General features: G+C 43.0%; 1 protein-coding gene across 1 annotated transcript in view; it reads right to left on the bottom strand.

The window, feature by feature from the left end:
- LOC136884254 (ankyrin repeat domain-containing protein 50) overlaps window positions 1–23,168 on the bottom strand; it is a 320,592-nt gene that overhangs the window by 76,163 nt on the left and 221,261 nt on the right. The gene's annotated exons all lie outside the window — the stretch shown is intronic.

The following is a 23,168-nucleotide window of genomic DNA, read 5'->3' as shown; positions in this document are numbered from 1 at the left end:
CAAATGTCATGCACCATTATTATTATTATTATTATTATTATTATTAAATAAAAATACTGAATTTTACAGCGGTCTTACGTATCGTTCACTGGTTTATCAGCTTCCTCGGGAGATCAGTGGTGGTGTCCGACCCATGATCAAGGGTTCGATTCCAACCAACAAAAGAGAACACTAAACCTGAAAGATTGCATTTCATTTCCGCAGATCTACCTATAAAAAGAAAACTATATTACTCATATAACAGCAGCCCTGTAGTGTCTTCCTACAAGAATGTAGAAGTAAACGGGAGTAAAATGCCAGCACTTTGTTATCTATAAAATTACGTCAGAAGTATGAGGTGTGGAAGTATATATGATGAGGAACGCACGCTTGTTAGCAGGGGCGATCTGACGGACCGAAACCTAACACACCTATCCCCCGGTCCCCGCACCTATCGGACATAAAGCAGCCAGCCGTTCGAGTAGGTAGAGGGGAGAGGGACGAGAGCCTGGGCTACAAGATCAGTCTCCGATACCTTGCTCTCAGAAATACATGCGACATTTTTTCTCATTGTTTTCATGTTTTGTAAATGGAAGAATACGTCAGATGCTTACATTATAATGTGCTTTATGTATCCATCGTTCTCATTTGAGGTTTGTGCTTCACCGATAGTCCTGGTAGCCCTCAGTATACGCCACTGATAATTCCACCATTATTGTTGTTTCAATATTACGTTTGACAAGTAGACCGTAGGCCATACAAACGACAGATAAAGAAATAATTCATCTGGCTCCAGAGGTTTCTTTAAGATGATAATAATAATAATAATAATAATGGATTTCCGTCGAACTACCTACCTAGTACTTTTAACGGTTTTCGGAGACTCTGAGGTGCCGGAATGTTGTCTCCCAGGAGGTTTTTACGTACCGGTAAATCAACCTACAGGAGATGGCGTATTTGACTGTACTGGACTGAGGTAGGATCGAACCCATTAACTTGGATTCAAAAGGCCGGCGTTCTATCGTCCGACAAGGAACATTCGCGAAGTGCCTGACTGATGATGGTATAAAATCAAATCGATGGAAAGATCGCTTGTAATCAATGCTTGTTGTACCAATCTTAGCTGCCCATAGCTGTAATTTTACATGTTGATGAGTCTAGAGAAATATTAGTATAATAAAGAATACGACAGAAAACTCAGCTATAAAATGAGTACTGATTTTAGCTATCCTTACATATACTTAAATATGTTTGTGGGCCTTGATGTAGAAGTCCCAGAATTTGGCTGGTGTGAAAAGAAATAGCAGTTTAATATTAAGAGATTAGAATTATCGTACACTCTGTTCGAAACGGACAATTTTTCAAGACTAACTTTTACCTGTTTTTTAAATTTGCTTTACGTCGCACAGACACAGATAAGTTTTATGGCGTCAATGTGACAGCATTTACCTGGTGTGAATATGGCAAACCACGGAAAACCACATTCAGGGCTGCCGACAGTGGGGTTCGAACCCACAATCTCGCGCATGCAAACTCACAGCTGCACGGCCAACTCGCCCGGTTAACTTCTACCTTAAACATCCAATCTACAGTAGTAACACCAAATTACGACGCCATTATCTTTGTAACAACACAACCACCACCATTATTCTTCTTCTTATTCTTACATTTTCCTCCAATTTGTTGGAATCGGCAGTTGATGTAGATTTGACCCAGTTTTACGGTCGGATGCCCTTCCGGCCGCCAACGCTATGTGGAGAGGTGCATTCACAATTGCGTGTTTCTATGCTGGTTGATAGGGTAGTGTGGTGTGGTGTGGTGTGGTGTGATGTGTGTAGATGAAACGAAGTATCTTAAGACCAACAAAAAGATTCAGTTCTCGAACCAGAGGAATTATTCTTGATAATAGAGCCCACGACCCTTTGAACCGAAGGTAAATTCGCTGCCCATTCGGCCAAGGAATCAGACTACTGTGGCACTGTACTGGCCTATTTACTAGTGACAATTATAGTGATTTTAACAACGATGTGTTGGGTGTTCAGCCCGAAAACTGGTTGGACCTCAACAGGTTCACCATTAGCTGTCATAGATGGCCTAGGTGTCACTGAAGTGGCGTACTAGGGAAATGAGGAGTGAGGTAGTTTCCCGTTGCTTTCCTCACTGAGGCAGAAGTTGCTATTGCACATCAGTCTGCCAAGCCCACTGAAATGCATGCACCAACCGACCCTATGAGTGACATTTTCACACCATTCATAGCAGGGACTGGCTGCATAAGGAATGGCATTACTATTTTTTTATAGCATCGCTCGTACCTCAGCCACTTTCATATTGTCAAAGCGAAGTATAAGACTGAGACAGGTCAATGAAAGTAACAACTTTATTCTAGCCCATACCAGAAGACATAGTGCACTGTAAACACTACATCTTGCCAGCAAAGGCTTATAACAACGATAATTCTGACAAAATCATCTTACATTCCTTCACGAGTACCAGCGGTACAGAGATTCGAATTCTTAACCTAGTTTTTAACGACGTGTTCGATCTGACACACTGTGCCAGCTGGTTCATACTGTAAAGCAATAAAAAGCTCATATATTATCATAACATAGGAACATTTCCCCACGGAGAAGTCTTGCCTTGAAACAAAACACACGTTAGCGCCAGAGAATAAAGAGCTTCAGACTGATGCCAACCAAAATCCTCACCGGTGCCAATGCCGACGCCAAGTACTCATGTTATATTCTCGGCTCTCGGTATCCTCAAAGCAGCTTAACGAGGCCATTAAGACTACTACAACTGGTACAATCTGCGAAGCGAACATAGCTCACTCAGGGACAGATGCTTTATAATGTAGAATCTGAGGTACAACCATTGAGAATGTGAACACAGCTAACAATACATACCTAGACTGTTTCAAATCAACTGGTAGGTAAGTCTGAAACTATCAATCACCACTGTCACCACTGATCTGCATTTAGAGCTGTTGCCCAGGTGTTAGATTACTGATCTGTTGTTTACCTAGCATTTTCTTAAATGATTTCAAAGAACATGATCATGTCTATAAGTACGGGCCGTGAAAACATCAATGGCAAAATTTCAAAGAATTTAGGAATTTATCGAACATATCCATTAGTAAATTATTTCATTTCCTAATTCCTCTTCCAATAAACGAATATATGCCACAATTTGTCCCCTTGAATTCCAAGTTTATCTTCTTTGTCATCTTCCCTACTTTTAAAAACACCACTCAGTCTTTTCGTCTACCAATGTCATTCCACGTCATCTATCCACTGACCATTCGGAACATACCGCTTCGTCGAACGACTCTTCTCCTTTCTCCCAAGTCTTGCCAGCCCAAACTTTCTCGGAAATCACCCAGAACAAATATAGCTGCTTTTCTTTGGATTTTTGTCCAGTTCTCGAAGCAAGTAATCCTGCTGAGGGTCCCGCATACTGGAACCAAACTCTAATTGGGGTCTTACCATAGAAATATACGCCTTCTCCTTTACATCCTTACTACAACCCTTAAATACCCTCATAACCATTCCAAGACATCTCTATCCTTTCTTTACAACCTCGTTAATGTCTTTACACTTATAATAACACCTCGGTAGTTACAGTGATCCCCATGAGGTACTTTTACCCCATCAACACAGTAGGCCTAATTAAAACTGGAAAAGCTTATTACTTCAATAATCTCTTATATGCTAGACACTTAGGAGCTGAATAAAACATTTTCTTTTTTTTTTTTTTTTGCTAGGGGCTTTACGTCGCGCCGACACAGATAGGTCTTATGGCGACGATGGGATAGGAAAGGCCTAGGAGTTGGAAGGAAGCGGCCGTGGCCTTAATTAATGTACAGCCCCAGCATTTGCCTGGTGTGAAAATGGGAAACCACGGAAAACCATCTTCAGGGCTGCCGATAGTGGGATTCGAACCTACTATCTCCCGGATGCAAGCTCACAGCCGCGCGCCTCTACGCGCACGGCCAACTCGCCCGGTAAAACATTTTCTAGTGCTATATAAGATTGACAGAAGAGATGATTAGCTCGTGCGGAAAACCAGTGCGTTCGTCGGGTTCTTTCATATGCAGTGATACAAGGCAACGCTCCATGCTGGCTTCTTTCGTATCCGCTGGAACGTAGAATCATTCATCTAGTAGATTATTCTTTCTCTTTCTTTCTTAATCTGTTTACCCTCCAGGGTTGGTTGTTTCCTTGGACTCAACGAAGTATCCCACTTCTACCACCTCAAGGGCAGTGTCCTGGAGCTTGAGACTTTGGGTCGGGAGATACAACTGGGGAGGAGGACCAGTACCTCGCCCAGGCGGCCGCACCTGCTATGCTGAACAGAGGCCTTGTCGGGGGATGGGAAGATTGGAAGGGACAGACAACGAAGAGGGAAGGAAGCGGTCTTAGCCTTAAATTAGGTACCATCCCGGCATTTGCCTGGAGAAGTGGGAAATCACGGAAAACCACTTCGAGGATGGCTGAGGTGGGAATCGAACCCACGTCTACTCAGTTGAACTCCGGAGGCTGAGTGGCTCCGTTCCAGCAATCGTACCACTTTTCAAATTTCGTGGCAGAGCCGGGAATCGAACCCGGGCCTCCGGGGATGGCAGCTAATCACACTAACCACTACACCACAGAGGCGGACTAGTAGATTATTAAGGTACTAATTCACTGGTTTCAAGCTACAGCAATCACCGCACACCCTGGTATCCAGTCCAAGATTTAACAGATACTACCAAGAAACGGCCACACACCCAGCCGAACATCGCTCGTTCGGCGGGTGTGGACTATTAACGCACTAAATTTTTGGTTTCAAGCAACCGCAAACTTCTGACACTCTGGTGTCTAATCCGTGTATTAGCACGATCTATCAAGAACCGGCCAACCCAACCGAACAGCCCTCGGCCGGCGAGAGCTCGGGTGCGCGTTATTATAACACACCATGGGCTGAATTTCCTCGAGAACCATTAGAGTTACAAAGAATATGCATATAATCAGTTTTGTAGAAAACAGAATTTTAAGTAAATATGCTGATTTGCCCATTGTTTTGTTTAATACCGGATAGAACATGCGCAAGTTCAATAAATAACTTGACGGGCTGAGTTGCTCAGACGGTTGAGGCACTAGCCTTCTGACCCCAATTTGGCAGGTTCGATCCTGGTTCAGTCCGGTGGTATTTGAAGGTGTTCAAATACGTCAGCCTCGTGTCGCTAGATTTACTGGCACGTAAAATAACTCGTGCGGGAATACATTCCGGCACCTCGGCGTCTCCGAAAACCGTAAAAGTAGTTAGTGGGACGTAAAGGAAATATTTTTATTAATTCATTATATAACTATATATTATTGGACGCCACTTAGAAAAAAATAATTATTGAAAGCAGAATAGGCTTTTGTTTAAACTGAATATCTGAGGTATATCCATACAAAATTTCAGCTCAATTGGTCCGGTAATTTTTTTTTTTTACAATCTGCTTTACGTCACACCGACACAGATAGGTCTTAATAGCGACGATGGGATAAGAAGGGGCTAGGGGTTGAAAGGAAGCGGCCGTGGCCTTAATTAAGGTACAGCTCCAGCATTTGCCTGGGGTGAAAATGGGAAACCACGGAAAACCATCTTCAGGCCTGCCGACAGTGAGGTTTGAACCCACTATCTCCCGAATGCAAGCTCACAGCTGCGCGGTCCAATAATTTAGGCGTGAGTCAGCTAAGCATGAAGAGCTATCATCTCACTTTAAACTATTATGGGAATTAAAAAATATAAAGCAAATATTATACAAAATATAGCAGAATGTATCCGTCATTTAGTTCCACACCTCCTGTAATGAAATAATTTAAAAATTGAGTCTAAACATCGTCGCCGTTGTCTCCTTCTACTTCTCTTACCCTCCAAGGCCTAGTCCATTATTCTCGGAAGGTAACCTATACTCCTCCATTCGCCTCATAACTCCACTGCCGAAGCCGATAGATACGTACAGTTTCATCCACTGAGTTATTTCCTCATTTAGAGTACTCTCCTGCCATACTTCCCATCTATTTGTACCAGCAATCATTTTATGTCTGTTACTTCTAACTCATGAATAAGATATCCTGATTCCACCCAGCTTTCACTGCCGTACAGCAAAGTCAGTTTGAAAACAAAGTGATGTAAGGATAGTTTCATCCGATAATCCGACAGCGCTTGTTTGCTATATAAGTATATAAAACGATAATAATAATAATAATAATAATAATAATAATAATAATAATAATAATAATAATAACACAGCGAGGAGAGCCTCCGAGGCTCAGGCAGCAGCGTGCCGTCCTCGCACCGCTGGGTTCCGTTATTCAAGTCCCGATCACTCCGTGTGAGATTTATGCTGGACAAAGAGGTGGGACAAGCTTTTCTCCGGGTACTCCGGTTTTCTCTGTCACCTTTCATTCCAGAAACACTCTCCAATATCATTTCATCTGTCAGTCATCAAACATTGCTCCAGAGGAGTGGGACAGACTTTGGCAAACGGCACAATTCCTATCCTCGCCCGCTAGTTGGGGCTTCATTCATTCCAGTCCTGACCTGATCGAATTACTGGAAGGAATCTGAGTAATTTTTTTTTTTCATTTGACGGGAATAATCGAAATCACAGAGATCGTAGAAAACAAAACTTGATTTGTCCTCCCGACTACACAGTTCCGTAACTATACCTCTCACCAAACGTAGATGGTTCACGGGTTGCGCATCTTCCAGGCGGTAACGAATTGAACTGCAGGAACACACAAATTCGTTAAGTAGTCCATAACAAATCTCAGCGTTTACACGGTGAATTTGTTCCTGAGGTTCCATTTTAGGAGTTAGAGACCATCGTGGTCAACAGTCACATGTACCTGGAACACGTTTTTTTATGCGGCTGTGCTGTTTGTATCGACGAAGGGCTACGACTCGAAAATAGGCAGCCGTGGTCTATGAGTAGCCTACTATTTCGATATTTGTCAGGAACGTGAGTGGTAATGCAATGGAAAACGACTTTTAGCAAGACTGGAGTTGAAATCACACTCTCCTTTCTCCATAGACACTCTCACAAGGCTGAATGCACCCTGTGTCTATCCTTTAATCGACATGGAGAAGCGAGCCTAAGTTACCAGGGCGAGAATCTTAAATACTAAAGCCTAGTCTACGGTTGATATTCACGCGATGCATTTCCGCGACAGATATTCCAATGTAAGTTTCTTGTTCTCGATAAATAATGAGTCAGGGTGGGAAGGTTACACCTATCAGAACAGCAGCAAAAATTTGGTATTTGTCCAACCTGACTTATACTCCTAACGTAGTCGTAACAAATTCTTGGCGCATACACCACTATTAAGGGTCTTGGCCCACCAAGACATTTGCTGAGTAGTGAGGTGGCCAGCAGATAATGGAGAGTTAAGGGGTCAGCGTGACGACTTATTCAGCTGTACTGCCAGACTTTCTAAACTAACGACGAAACTACTGCCCGTGGCAAAACAGCCACGACACCTAGAGCCCATTCAGATGGACTGCAGGTACTAGCGTATCAACATGGTAAGTGTGGCATCCTCAGCCGTAATGTATGGCTTTTCTGACCATGTACGCTACCTCTCGCATCAGACATCTCCTCGGTTGATCCATCCAGACTGAGTGAACCCCATCCCAGCCCTCACTCCATAATTAAAAGTACTGGACTGGCCGAGGATCAAACCCAGGGCCACCAGCAGGTAAGAGGCAGGCAAGCTACTTCTTTACCACGGGGCTGGCACAAAAACATTTACTATTCAATCAATCAGCGGACATAAAGATTGAGGCCGGATATGTACCATGAATGAGATTCCTTGACGTGCCAATAATAATAATAATAATAATAATAATAATAATAATAATAATAATAATAATAATAATAATAATAATAATAATAATAATAATAATAATAATAATTTTGTTGAACGCTCCTTCAATTGTTGCAGATTTCAACAATTACTGTGGTTTTCGAATATTGTCCTGAAGAAGCTTTTTGATGCACAGAAGCCAGCTAATGTATTCAGAGTTGCCCCGCTTTAACACCTGAAATGCTGGTGACCGCTCCCATAATCAAACTTTCTTTCTGGGGAACAGAAAGTTAACGACTGCGGCAACGAGATCGTTAAGCGCCAATAAATCTACTGGAAGTCCCTCGCATTTAAGAGCTGTTAAATGCCAATCGATAGGTCTGGATTCGATCCCGCAGCCTTGAACACAAGAAGAAAGAGCTCGATAAATGACAGACGGAAACGTATCGCAGTTGGGATATTAAAAACAAGTCACTTCATTTTACATTACAACATTGGTCTTTAAGAGTACAAGAAGAAAATAATAAAATCCAAAATAAAGGTAATGGAGTGCAGTCGAATAGAGTCAGGTGATGCAGGAAATATTAAATTGCGAAATTAAGTCTTAAAGGAAGTACGTGAATATTGTCACTTGGGTGGTTGAATAACTAATTATGGGAGAAGGAGGACATAAAACGCAGACCAGCACAAGCAAGGAAGGCCTCTCTTAGGAAAATAAATTTGCTCACTTCGAACATTGATATAGGAATTAGAAAAATGTTTTTGAAGACTTTCGCTTGGAGCGTGGCATTGTATGGAAGTGAAACATGAACGATAACTCGCTCAGAAAAAAAGAGAATAGAAGCTCTTGAAATGTGGTGTTACAGAAGAATACTGAAGGCGAGATGGGTAAATCGAATCACGGATGATGTAACTGAATTGCATCAATGAGAGGAGAACGATTTGGCGGAATTTGACAAGAAGAAGAGAGAGAATGATAGGACACATCTTAAGACACCCAGGACTTGTTCAATTTGTTTTTGAAGAAAGTGTAGCTGGGTAAAAACGATATGAGTAGACCAAGATATGAATATGATAATCAGATTAGCGCAAATGTAGCATGTCATAGTTACGTATAAATAAAAAGGTTAGCACATAATAGGGTGTCATGGAGGGCTGCATCAAGTAAGTCTATGGACTGGTGACCCAAACAACAACAACAACAACAATGACATTACCCGAGAACAACCAAAGGCACTATATAACTGAATGCTCTTGATGTTTAATTATCAGTGTACTTACGTTAGAGGAAAGGTAGGAAGATTTTTTTTTTTTGCTAGTTGCTTTACGTCGCACCGACACAGATAGGTCTTATGGCGACGATGGGACAGGGAAGGGCTAGGAGTGGGAAGGAAGCGGCCGTGGCCTTAATTAAGGTACAGCCCCATCATTTGCCTGGTGTGAAAATGGGAAACCACGGAAAACCATTTTCAGGGCTGCCGACAGTGGGGTTCGAACCTACTATCTCCCGAATACTGGACACTGGCCGCACTTAAGCGACTGCAGCTATCGAGCTCGGTGAAAGGTAGGAAGAAAAAAAAATTCGACGATCCCTTATATACACTGAACAATCTCTGTGTGCACATATTCATACGAAATTTTACAAATCTCAAATGTAGTACAGTCATTGTTTAAATTGGCAGATGATTTATTAAAAGCCACAATTATTTACTTACTATTTAAATTGAGTATTTCATGACTGCGATTTCTTGCAAAAATAGGACTTGAAATTAACAGAGGAAATACTGAATATATGTGGTTCGGAGGAGAAGACAGACGGACCTGTAAGCATACTAGGGGCAGATTATTATGAAGTATACTTGCTCGTATATCATCGAGAATGGAGGATTGGACAGAGAAATCAGTCACAAGATTCAGGCTCTATGAAGAACTTAGAAGAACTGTTCTAAGTGATCGGCGGATTAGGAACAGGGACGAAGGGAATAGTATTCAAATCGGATATAAGGTTAGCCATGATAGAGGCTACCGTGGCCCGTGAAGCAAGTCCTCGATCCACAGCCTGTTTACAGTCATTCGACCGGGCCAGGAATGGAATGAATGAAGCCCCCATTTAGCTGCGAGGATAGGAACTGTGCCGGCTGCCGAAGCCTGTCGCACTCTTCTGGGGCAATTAATAACGAATGACAGATGAAATCGTAATGGAGAGTGTTGTTAAAATGAAAGATGATAGGGAAAACCGGAGTACCCGAAGAAAAACCTGTCTCGCCTCCGCCTTGTCCAGCACAAATCTCACATGGAGTGACCGGGATCCGAACCACAGAACCCACCGGTAGGGGACCGGCGCGCTGCCGCCTGAGCCACGGACGCTTTGAAGCAATTACTCGATAAAAAGCTCAATTTGGCGGACATTAGGATGCTAAGCTGGATGATGGGAGAGACACGCATAAATAAGATACGGAATGTGACGATACGAGAAATGTTCGGTGTTGTAAAAATATCAAGGAAGGTCCAAGAATTGCTATTGTTTGAACACGTTATGAGAAGAGAGGACGGCTATGTGGGAGGGAGTGTAAGTAGCCTACAGGTGGTGGTTCTCTAGCAATTGAGCCGCCTTTCCTTCACGCTGGTGTCAACTTATTTTTCAAGTTGCTTTACGTCGCACCGACAGATAGGTCTTATAATAACGATGGGATAGAAAAGGGCTAGGAATGGGAAGGAAGCAGCCATGGCCTTAATTACTGTACAGTCCCAGCATTTGTCTGGTGTGAAAATATCGAACCTGCCGCGACTCTGAGATATCAGCCTAATCTAATTGGCGGTTTACAGATGGGGGCGAGTTAAGGACACCAAACCACAGGCATATTACTTCTCATTTGAAGAATTTGATGTGATTCAAACTTCAGCCTGCTCGGGAAACAATTTTGAAAAAGGATGCATTCAGGCCAGCTAAATTCCTTTGCACGTACATTCTCCAGCTTACACAAATAAATCTGTTGTCCAATAAACCATCGTCCCATCTCCGAAACTCCAGCAAAACAGTATGTTCACATATGTGATAAACAAATACATCAGTATCTTCCGTCATCAGTAAATACTTTAGTTAACAGTTTGACGACTACTACACTTAATAGGGGAAGGAAGTTATAAACGTAAGGCAGAGTAGCTCAGACGGTAAAGCACTGGCCTTCTGAGGCCAAGATAGCGTGTTCGATCCCGGAGTTATTTGTATATATCAGGGGTGGACACTAACCTTACTTCTGGGAGCCGCAAATTTAGGAGACGAAAAATTGGGAGCATGTTTAGAAAATGGTATATAAAATGAAGACACGTTTTTCATTTTATAACAAATGAAGGAACATTTATTTTCTACACTACACAGAAAATTATTTTTCAGGTACACATCAAGGAATGAGATTTTACTTTTGAGAAGTGCTTTTCTTTTTTTTGAGTGTTCATTTTTGCTCTTAATTTTTTGAAATCTGGGTGATAATTGGTAAGCGCAGTTCGCACATGTTCACTTAAATGTTCATCAGTTCGTTCAGATCGATATGTAGATTTAATGAATTTAATCGCTGAGTACAGTGATTCACACACATTAGTCCCAAAGATTGATATTACTCTTCTGGCACACTGTTTTGTTAGTGTGTATTTTCCTTCTGGAACATTCTTCCAAAATTCTATGGTAGAAATGCCACTTCGTTTGAGTCCTTTTAGTTCTTCGTCCTTTTGCAGTTCTTGTAGCTCCAAGTCTACAGCTGATGTATCCTTTGTTATTGGTGATGAAACAGGACTGCCATCGCCCACATCAACAGAAAAAGGGTTTTCTAGCAATGAAAATGAAGGTTTAAGTGATCTCAGATCATTAAATCTGCCATTGATTTCTTCAGCAAGGCCAGACATTTTACTCATGTAATATTCAGTTTCCACCTGAACGTCAGGAAGGCTTTCAGTAATTTTCTTCAAACATTTGAAGTGAGAAAATGCTTAAGTCTGAAGGTCTTTCCCAAAAAGCTTCAACTTGCTATGAAAACTAAATACAGTCTGGGCCAATTCAGAAATATCCTTAGAAGGAAGATATTGCTTTGAGCGGGAGAGTGTGTCAGTGAGCCAGTGTACACTACGTATGGGCAGTAGCGAATGAACGCGACTGGCTTCACCTCACGATACACTCTCCCACTCAAAGCACTATCAAATAGAAGGCGCCGGAACTATCTTCACCTCCCATGTCTTACCACTGACATCCAGCGCTAATAACGTTAAGCCGCACATCACTGCTACTGACTGCCGCCAGCCGCGAGATGTCGTTATATTCCATTAATTACTGTATATCATTTAATTTTACTCTAAGGTTGGTGTCAAGAGCCGCATGCGGCTCGCGAGCCTCGTTTGGCCAGTCCTGGTATATATGATGAGTACTCAACTCGAAGGCTGGTTAGAACCTCAATAGATCTGCCATCAGCTAACAGATGTCCTAGGTATCACTGAAGATGCGTACTGTGGAAATGAGGAGTGAGGTAGTTTCCCGTTGGTTTCTTCACAGAGCCAGAAGTTGCTATTACAAATCAGTCTGCCAAGCCCACTAACATTAACGCACCAACCAACCCTATCAGCAACATTTTCACACCACCATAAATAACAGGGAATGGGTGCATAAGGAAGGGCATTACTAGCATCGCTCATACCTGTCACTTTCATATTGACAAAGCCACGGACGAGACTGACACCGGTCAATTGAAACAAAATTCCGGCATCTAGGAGTTTCAGAAAACCTTAAAAGTAGTTAAGGGTACGTAAAGGAAATAGCACTTGTATTATATATACCGTTTATGTTCGAAAAATTAATGCTATATATTTTGTGTGCCAATAATAATGTATTGTTCTTACATTATTTGATTACATCAAGTTACACATTTCGGAGAGTAGTAAGAGTGTTCTGGCTTCTGACCTACAATTAATCACTCCTATATTGAGGTGGTTATAAATCACTAAGAAGTAACGACTTCTAAAATGGGTGACGGAAACGATATCGCGAGAGTTTAGAAAGGATACAATGAGAATAAAACTAGTGTAATTGAAAATGATCCTAAAGCTCTTCCGCCACTAGTGATAATAAATATCTGTTGATAATCTTAAATCAACTACTGTGACCATTGTTAAGCAAATGATGGCATCACTGGCTGTCTCTCAAAGCAGTGGCTTACTGCCAGATCATCAAACTGAACTCGGCTAAAATAGTGGGTCGTTACCGTACAGTAAACTTGTCCATGACTTAAAAGTAAATAGGAACGACTACCATAATATCATATGACAGTGCATCGTTTGCCAATCCAGTTATATTAATTCATTTCTTAATTACTAGCTAATATGGAGATTGACATATAGATTATCTGCGTTAGCTGATGTGTAACCGAATGATACAAATTCTTCTTTAACCTAGCAATATTAGGTATAAGTGAGGGCCACCTGGCCTTAGTCAGACTGTTAAATATTTTGTGTTGCGTAGCTATTCAGAAGCAGATATCAGAAGCATAGGCAAATTGTCTTGGCACAGTTTCTGGGATGTCTTCCCCCTGTGGGTGGGGGCGGTAGAATAACACCCACGGTATCCCCTGCCTGTCGTAAGAGGCGACTAAAAGGGGCCCCAGGGACTCTGAACATTGGAGCGTGGGTTGGCGACCACGGGGCCCATAGCTGAGTCCTGGCACTGATTCCACTTACTTGTGCCAGGCTCCTCACTTTCATCTATCCTATCCGATCTCTCTTGGTCAACTATTGTTCTTTTCCGACCCCGACGCTATTAGGTTTGCGAGGGCTAGGGAGTCTTTCATTTTCACGCCCTTCGTGGCCCTTGTCTCCCTTTGGCCGATATCTTCATTTTTCGAAGTGTCGGACCCCTTCCATTTTTCCTCTCTGATTAGTGTTATATAGAGGATGGTTGCCCAGTTGTACTTCCTCTTAAAACAATAATCACCACCATCTGGGATGCCTGCGAGATAAACACTGAATAACAGAGGGGCTAATATGGGACCGTGCGGGAGTCCATTGTTTAGTCTTCTTGGTTTTCTCAGGGTATTGTTCGTGATATATGATTTACTTTAATAGGAAAAACGTATCTGTATACTGTAAAGGGAACGTTTGGTTGTTGTTGTTGTTGTTTTTTTACGTCCAACAGACTCAGACAGGTTTTATGGCGACTATGGGATAGGACAGCGCTGGAACTGGGAAGGAAGTGAGTGTGGTCTTAAGGTACAGCCCCAGCATTTGCCTGGTGCGAAAGAAGGAAACCATGGAAAACTATATTTAGGGTTGCCGACAGCGGGGTTCGAACCCGTTGTATATCTAACGCAAGCTCACGGCATGCGTAGCTACATAGCAAACTCACCCGCCAGGTATGTTTGTAAATGTTCCGGTACGTCATTTGTTATATTCTACTTTGTCTATGTTTGTCGTTCATTTTCCGCACATACCAGGCAAATGCCGGGGCTGTACCTTAATGAAGGCCAAGGCAACTTCCTTCCTATTCCTAGGCCTTTCCTATCCCATCGTCGCCATAAGACCTATCTGTGTCCGTGCGACGTAAAGCCAACAGCAAAAAAAATAGAAGCAGCATTTTCCGCAACGACTTTTACACATGATTTTCACCATAATTCAAAGACTATTGAAGATATTTACATTAAATTTTGCACTGCAATGTATTTAATATATATACGAACAGCATAGCCTAAATTAATTTCTTAGACACAAGTAATTTAACTCTGAAGAAATAACAGTGCGACTATGTTTTAAAACAGAAATGTCAATTAAGAAAAATTGAAAGAATGTCTTAGAATGTCTTGGTCTACATTTTATTTGCTTCTAGGACAAGATTTTTCATGCGGCGCAGACCTGGAGGAAGGATGAAGCTAAGAACTAGAAGCCAGTGGAGTGGGGTTGTTTAGATGACAGATCAGACACTAGGAACAATGGGGTAAAATCAGTTTTTAAATGTCCCTACGATTTACGCAGATGAAATGCAGTTTTAATTATCTGACAATAAATCAGGATATATTCACTCAGGAAGCGAGTTGTATGTTGCTGAAATAGCCTACGACATTAAATCACTTCAGCAAAAGAACCTTGTAAATATTCAATGAACTGTACTAAATCCCTGTAGTAAAGGGTAAGTCCCTTTCAGTTATGAAAATGAATCATTTCGTGTGGCTATTTCTAGCCGAGTGCAGCCCTTGTAAGGCCTGCCCTCCGACGAGCGTGGGCGGCATCTGCCATGTGTAGGTAACTGCGTGTTATTGTGGTGGAGGATAGTGTTATGAGTGGTGTGTGAGTTGCAAGGATGCTGGACACAGTACAAACACCCAGCCCCCGGGCCACTGGAATTAACAAATGAAGGTTAAAATCCCCAACCCGGCCGGGAATCGAACCCGGGACCCTCTGAACCAAAGGCCAGTACGCTGACCATTCAGCCAACGAGTCGGACATAAATCTCACATAGCGTGACCGCGATTTGAACCACGGAACCCAGCGGTTAGAGGCCGGCGCGCTGCCGCCTGAGCCACGGAGGCTTGCTAGTTATGAAAATGCAAATGTGATTTTAAAGTAGCACGCATTTATTAGGCTATTTAAAAAATGTGAATTTTCTCATGAATGGTAACTAATGTATGTTGGCTGGCTGCTTAGTTGAATGGTCAGCACAGTGCCCTTAGGTTCCGAGGGTCCCGGGCTCGATTCTGGGCCGCGTCGGAGATTTTAACCCCTTCTGATCAATTCCCTTAGGTTGGGGACTGGGAGTTATGTTCGTCTTAGTACACATCAGTTAATCTACATACAAGACACCACGCTACCAACCACCACATGAACACGCAATAGTGAATGGATATCTCCACACAGGGTTGGCGTCAGACAAGGCATCCGGAGGTAAAACTGAGCTCACTCAACACAGCGTGCCGATACCAAGTAATTAAAAAGAAGAAGAAGGTAACTTTTTATTACAAGTTGCTTTGCGTCGCACCGACACAGACAGGTCTTACGGCGACGATGGGATAGAAAGAGCTAGGAGTGGGAAGGAAGTGGCTGTGACCTTAATTGAGGTACAGCCCCAGCATTTGCCTAGTGTGAAAATGGGGAACCATGGAAGAAGGTAACAAAATATATGTTAAGTATGCAACTTTTTGTTTAAATAGCATTAGTAGTTGGGGAATTAAAAGAATTTGAATTTGAACTAGCGAAAGTTGTAAATCCCAAAACAAATCCCATGGCCATACAGCCCTGATGAGCCTTGGCCTACCAAACGACCGCTGCTCAACCCGAAGGCCTGCATAGTATGAGGTGACATGTGGTCAGCAGGACAAATCCCCCTCGGCTGTTATTTGCCTTTCTCCTACCTCTCGTAAGAGGCAACGCAAAGAGAGTACAGGGGCTTTCAAGTTGGGAGCGTGGTTTGGCGACCACAGGGCCCATAGCTAAGTCATGGCATTGCTTCCACTTAGTGCAAGGCTCCTCACTTTCATCTATCCTGTTCGACCTCCCTTGACCAATTCTTGTTCTTTTCCGACCCCGCCGTTATTAGGTTGCAAGGCCTAAGGGAGTCTTTCATTTTCACTCCCTTCGTGGCCTTTGTCTTTCTTTGACCGATATCTTCATAAGTGTCGGTTCCCTTCCACCATTTTCTCTCTGTTATACAGAGAATGGTTGCCTAGTTGTACTTCCTCTTCAAACAATAATCACCACCACCACTTAATGTTTAAACTATTTTTCTCAGGTAGGCTGGGTGGACCTTGAACCAGCCTTCAGATCCAGGTAAAAATCCCTGACCTGGCTAGAAATGGAACCCCAGGCCATCGGTTAAGCGTGGGACCGGCTGCTGTACACACACACCTTTAGTTACTATGATGTTGTGATATTTAGATTTAATACTCTGATGCTTCTGCAGTTGAATAAAATATCTAAAATATCCAAGCCTACAAGGAGTTGCCCCAGGTGTAAGTTGAGTCGTGGTAAGATCACTTCGAAAAAATAGAACGTGAAGAACTAAGCTGTTATAAGGCAATTCTCAGGAAAATTAACTGCGATAAATTGATTTGAAATAAGGTCTGAGATGATCCAAGGAAACTTAGCTAAGCCACTCGAGATAAACGTGAGGGGAACAAGCGCGATAAAGTGAGTTGTTATACGATCGTTCTCACAAAAACAGACGCACCGTTTAGCATTGTTCTACTTGCGAGCTCCATGACTCTTCAACTGCTCTTGATCTTAAGTGACGCCGAAGCATCATATTTCTTCTCCTTGAAAAATGGGTTCTTCAGTGCGCTGGTAAATCTACTCATAGTCTGGGCGTCTGAAGCATTAAACACCGACTCGCTTTGTAATATGACAAACACGTAAACAGCCTGTTAGTACAAAGCCATCACTACACACCAGCGACGTTGTTGCCACATTTCTTATATAAGGTTCTGGCATGTTGTTCGTCCTTTTGAATATTTTCGCTGATTTCTGGCACATCTATGATGTTGTTTAGAACATCATCGCTCTGCGCTTACTTGCACCATATTCTCGAGCCTTCCACATTTTGGTTCACAAATACGCACAATTATGTGTCACACCAGAGTTTTTGACTTCAAAGAGAGAGAGAGAGAGGGGAGGGGGGCATCTCCACTCTGCATGTCAAGACATCTGATTGGTCGAATACCTACTGACGGACACCCAATGTCGTTCTTGTCGCTAAAATTGCTCCTATGCCGGTTCGCATTGCCTGACTTTACAAGGGTCTCTCGAATTTAAGCATTCCATTCATCTGCCTTACTCAACCAGTCAAGAAAATTGTAACACAGGTTGTATACTTTACACCGAGCAAGTTGGGGATGCGGCTAGGGGCGCGCAGCTGTGAGCTGGGTTCGAATCCCACTTTCGGCAGCCCTGAAGATGGTTTTCCGATGTTCCCTATTTTCACACCAGACAAATGCTGGGCCTGTACCTTAATTAGAGTCACGACCATTTCCTAGTGCTTTCCTATCCCATCGTCGCCAGAAGACCTATCTGTGTCAGCGCGAGGTAAAGCCAATTGTAAAAAAACAGTATACTTTAGGTCTAGCTACTTGGCTGAATTGTCAGCGTACTGGCCTTCGGTTCAGAAGGCTCCGCGTTCGATTCCCGGCCGCGCTGGGAATTTTAACTGCGTATGGTAAATTCCTCCGAATCGGGGACTGGATATTTGTGTTCGTCTGAATACGTATTTTCATTTATGTGCAATACATAACACTACAAGCCACCACAAGAACGAACACATCACTGTGCATAGGGTTGGTGTCGGGAAGGGCAACCGGACGTAAAACAGGATTTAATCCACATTACTGCCGGCTATTAATAATTGGCAGAAGAAGAAGAATAAGGAGAAGAAGAAGAAGAAATTGTATGCTTCAGCTTCCTACAATTTCGAAGTTAGTTTGGATTTTAAAGTATTGCACCAGATGCTCTATAATATACTCAAAAGAAAAGAATGCATTTAGTAACAGGGCCAGCTATGTCAGGGCTTCCAACACTGCGACAAGACAGCATATCCACTATTAATAAGTCACAAATTCATATAAGACAAGATATTTTTTTCTAAAAAAAGAATCCGCTAAACAACTTTCTACATCTGTACATTCCTTTTTAGGGAGATTACTAACAGGCGGGGTTATTTTGTAGCTGTGGTATAGTATTGGTCACGCGACGCTGCCTCTATGACAGACAACAGTGGAGCTCACGTAGGCGAGAAGTAGTTCAGTCAAGAGAATGCTATAGTTTGCTATTTATTTTACGTCGCACCGACACAGATAGGTCTTATGGCGACGATGGGATGAGGCCCAGGAATGCGAAGGAAGCGGCCGTGGCCTTAATTAAGGTACAGCCCGAGCATTTTCCTGGTGTGAAAATGGGAAACCATCTTCACGGCTGCCGAGAGTGGGGTTCGAACCCACTATCTCCCGGATGCAAGCTCACAGCTGTGCGCTCCTAACAGCACGGCGCCAAGAGAATGAAGATAACAGACCGAGTAGCATATGTTATTGGGTATTAGGGAAGAACTTAATAGCAATAACGTCACTGAGAGAAACAAAGCCATTTATGATTAGAAGACCGAAGGCGAATCGTACATAAACAAGAGAACTAAGGGCCTGTTTTATTTCCCAGAAAAAAATTAACGGAGCTCGCTCCAATTTATGAACCGATCACTCGATAGTTTGTAGTCACACCGATACCGATAGACTGCGCACAGGTGTACAAGTCAGCAAACCAGATCCTTAGCTCAGCGACAGTTGCAAAATGACAAAGTTACGCACAGGTTTACAAGTCAGCAAAACAGACCCTTAGCTCAGCGACAGTTGCAAAATGGCGAAGTTACGCACAGGTGTACAAGTCAGCAAAACAGACCCTTAGCTCAGCGACAGTTGCAAAATGGCCAAGTTACGCACAAGTGTGCAAGTCAGCAAACCAGACCCTTAGCTCAGCAACAATTGCAAAATGGCCAAGTTACGCACAAGTGTACAAGTCAGCAAACCAGACCCTTAGCTCAGCAACAATTGCAAAATGGCCAAGTTACGCACAAGTGTGCAAGTCAGCAAACCAGACCCTTAGCTCAGCAACAATTGCAAAATGGCCAAGTTACGCACAAGTGTACAAGTCGGCAAACCAGACCCTTAGCTCAGCAACAATTGCAAAATGGCCAAGTTAAGCACAAGTGTACAAGTCGGCAAACCAGACCCTTAGCTCAGCAACAATTGCAAAATGGCCAAGTTACGCACAAGTGTACAAGTCAGCAAACCAGACCCTTAGCTCAGCGACAGTTGCAAAATGGCCAAGTTACGCACAAGTGTGCAAGTCGGCAAACCAGCTCCTTAGCTCAGCGACAGTTGCAAAATGGCCAAGTTACGCACAAGTGTGCAAGTCAGCAAACCAGACCCTTAGCTCAGCGACAGTTGCAAAATGGCCAAGTTACGCACAAGTGTGCAAGTCGGCAAACCAGCTCCTTAGCTCAGCGACAGTTGCAAAATGGCCAAGTTACGCACAAGTGTGCAAGTCAGCAAACCAGACCCTTAGCTCAGCGACAGTTGCACGGGAGGATCCGCACATGAGTCTGGAAGAATCGCCTCCACTTTGTCAGGAGCGAGCAAGTGACTGTGCGGTTCGGGTCACGTAGCCATCAGCTTGCATTCGGGAGATAAGTGTGTTCGAAACCCACTGTTGGCAGCCCTGAAGATGGTTTCCGTGTTTTCCCGTTTTCACACCAAGCAAATGCTGGGGCTGGACCTTAAGACCAAGGTCGCTTCCTTCCCACTCCCAGCACTTTCCTACCCCAACGTCGCCTTAACGACCTTCTTTGGTCAACTCTCTTTTCCGACCCCGACGGTATTAGGTATCGAGGCCGAGGGAGTCTTTCATTTTCATGCCCTTCGTAGCCATTGTCTTTCTTTGGCCGATACCTTCATTTTTCGAGGTGTCAGATCCCCTCCATTTTCTCTCTCTGATTAGTGATACTGTATACAGAGGATGGTTGCCTGGTTGTAATTCCTCTTAAAACAATAATCACCAACACCACCTGCCATTTTCCGACCCCCACGGTACTGAGTATGCGACCCAAAGCCTCACATTTTCACGCGCCCCATGGCCCTTCTCTTCCTCTCATTAATACCTTAAATCTTTGAAGGCTTGGCCTATTTATTTTTCTGGAGGGGATGATTGCTTAGTTGTGCTTCCAATTGGAGTATATAGTAATGGTAATGACACTGCAACAGTCAATATGCATGCACGGAAATAGAGAAAACAAATAGGGGCGACATAATATGAGCTCTATGTTGTAACGCGGATGGAGTAAGGTCACTACACTGATGACCGCATCATCCAAGCTAGTTTCCGACTACAATATGCTAGGATTGATCACAGGTGTTCCGAAACAAGGATGCGATGAGGTATTTGGCAATGCGTTCGTTCGGTGGGCACCAAGATTGGTTAGCTTGCCGTGTGGCTCATGAAAAAAAAAAAAAATCTGGCAAGTTTTACTGGACACATGTGCTTCTCATTTTATAGTGGAAAACTTCATTGAATATAAAACAGCTCATGTACTCCATGTCATAGTCACAGTAGGAAGACCACCCAAGTGTTCACCAGCTCAGAAGGTGAGGATGGAGGGGAGCCTTCTTGATATATTGCAGAACAAGTCATCTCAGTGCGCTACCGTCCCCAGGTGATGGTTGTGAAAGGGATGGATATGAACGGAGATGGAGGGGGAATTTTGGGAGGTAGCGGAATGAAAACATGGGGCAAGAGGAGAAGCGTGTTAATTAGGACTTTTTCACAACGTTTACATTTTTAAGACATTTTTGCTAAGGGGTTGAGCTAGACATTGAGCTAGACACATGGTATATACTGATGATGATACTTGTTTAAAGGGATCTTAACATCTAGATCATCGGCCCCCTGATATATACCAAAACAGATAATTCCAACCTTATTTTTAACGACGTCAAAAATCTTAAAGCTGCTGTAAGTAAAAACACTGACAGCCAGAAATAACTTGCTAAGAGGTTGCCATTGACGCTTTCACGGCCCGTACTTATAGACATGATATAGGCTTTTGGGCTTAAGCCGTGTCAAGAAAATAAGGCGAAATTCGTTACGTTTCGCAGAGAACTTTGCTTTGCGTCATCAGAAGAAAATCTCGACTATGAACGAGAAAGGCTTCTCAAACAATGAGCTTTGAATTTAGACGTTATAACAGAAGTGGAAATGGTACGTTCATTCGTCACCAGATGGTTCCCCGGACGCGGTACAGCACTAGCGTTCGAAGCGGAAGCTGACGGAACCATCAGAATCAGTTTGAGAGGATCACATAACATGTGTACGTAACATATGACATTGGCAGGAGCCCGGAATGAAACATCTGGCGATGAGGAACGTACGAATTTTGAAAACACCGAGACGAAATAAGAACAGTGAAGGGACAGGGAACTAACTACCTACGTGAATCCTTAATGGCTGGCAACTAGGTATTACTTAATTGATAGCCAGTGTCCCTGTTGAAATTGTTAGGATTTTTACGTATTTTCACAGCTTTCCGTAGAATCCTGGCCCTGTAGCGGCAACACTGCGCCCGATTTCACCACCTGGCCTGCTGTTAATCGCACGGTCCGGCGTACACAAAACCTCCTTTCAATATTACTCTATACAAATTCGGTACCACAATGTACGGTTACAGTTGTAGTTTCTGAAAACCATGACTGAGTGCTTCAAAACAAGCCCAAGTTTGCTGCTGTACGTTTATCCTGGGCTGAGAAAGAGTTGCTTTCGGAGTGGTTGAAAAAAATGTAACGAGTATTACACTACAAATACATGTGGTTATAACATATACAAATTTCACTACCATACGTCAAGTAGTTTTCTTTGTATATATTTTTAAGTGAGCGCTTCCTAGAGAAGCCAAAAACCTGGGCAATATTTATTGCAACCACAAATAAAAAATATTTAATGAATGTCAAAAACAATGTGTCTTATATACGATAATATAGAATTAAACAAGGAAAATATTGGTATAACTCGCACTGCAATAGGCCTATTGGTTCGTTTGTAATTAAAGCCTAAACTCGAGTGTCCATAATAAAAAATCCGACAGTAGTGTGGGTAGGAGCTCGAGCATCATGGAACATGACCCGACGATAGAGTGTGCTCAGCTATTGCTAATTTGTCTGACTGGTTGAGACGAATATTACGTTCATGTTCCTTGATAGGGGTACAAATTGATCGGCATGTTTGGCCAATGCATACCTTACCGCAAGTCAGGGAATTTCGTATACCCCAGAATGTAAAAGTGGGGACAATTTGTCTTTGAACAACAGGGACACTGGCTATCAATTAAGTAATACGTGGTTGACAGTCACTAAGGATTTATGTAGGTAGTTCCCTTCCCTCTCCCTTCACTATTCTTATTTCGTCCCGGTGTTTTCCAAATTCATACGTTCCTTATCGCCAGTTTCATTCCGGGCTTGTGTCAATGTCATATGTTACGTACACATGTTATGTTATGTAACCTCTCAGACTGATTCTTATGGTTCCGTCAGCTTCCGCTTCGAACGCTAGCGCTGTACCGCGTCCGGGGAGCCATCTGGTGACGAATGAACGTACCATTTCCACTTCTATTACAACGTTTAAATTCAAAGCTCATTGTTTGAGAAGCCTTTCTCGTGGACAGTCGAGAAACGTAAAGAATTTCGCCTTATTTTCTTGATGCGGCTTAAGCCCAAAAGCCTATATCATGTCTATTGCTAAGAGGTTGCCTAAACACTGCACGGTTCCACACATGTCATCCTGTAACTCAGTATGGGTTGGTCC

The sequence above is a fragment of the Anabrus simplex genome, chromosome 1 (genome assembly GCF_040414725.1).
Source record: "Anabrus simplex isolate iqAnaSimp1 chromosome 1, ASM4041472v1, whole genome shotgun sequence".
NCBI lineage: Eukaryota > Metazoa > Arthropoda > Insecta > Orthoptera > Tettigoniidae > Anabrus > Anabrus simplex.
The sequence above is the reverse complement of the archived record's forward strand: the minus strand, read 5'-3'. Positions and strand labels throughout refer to the sequence as shown.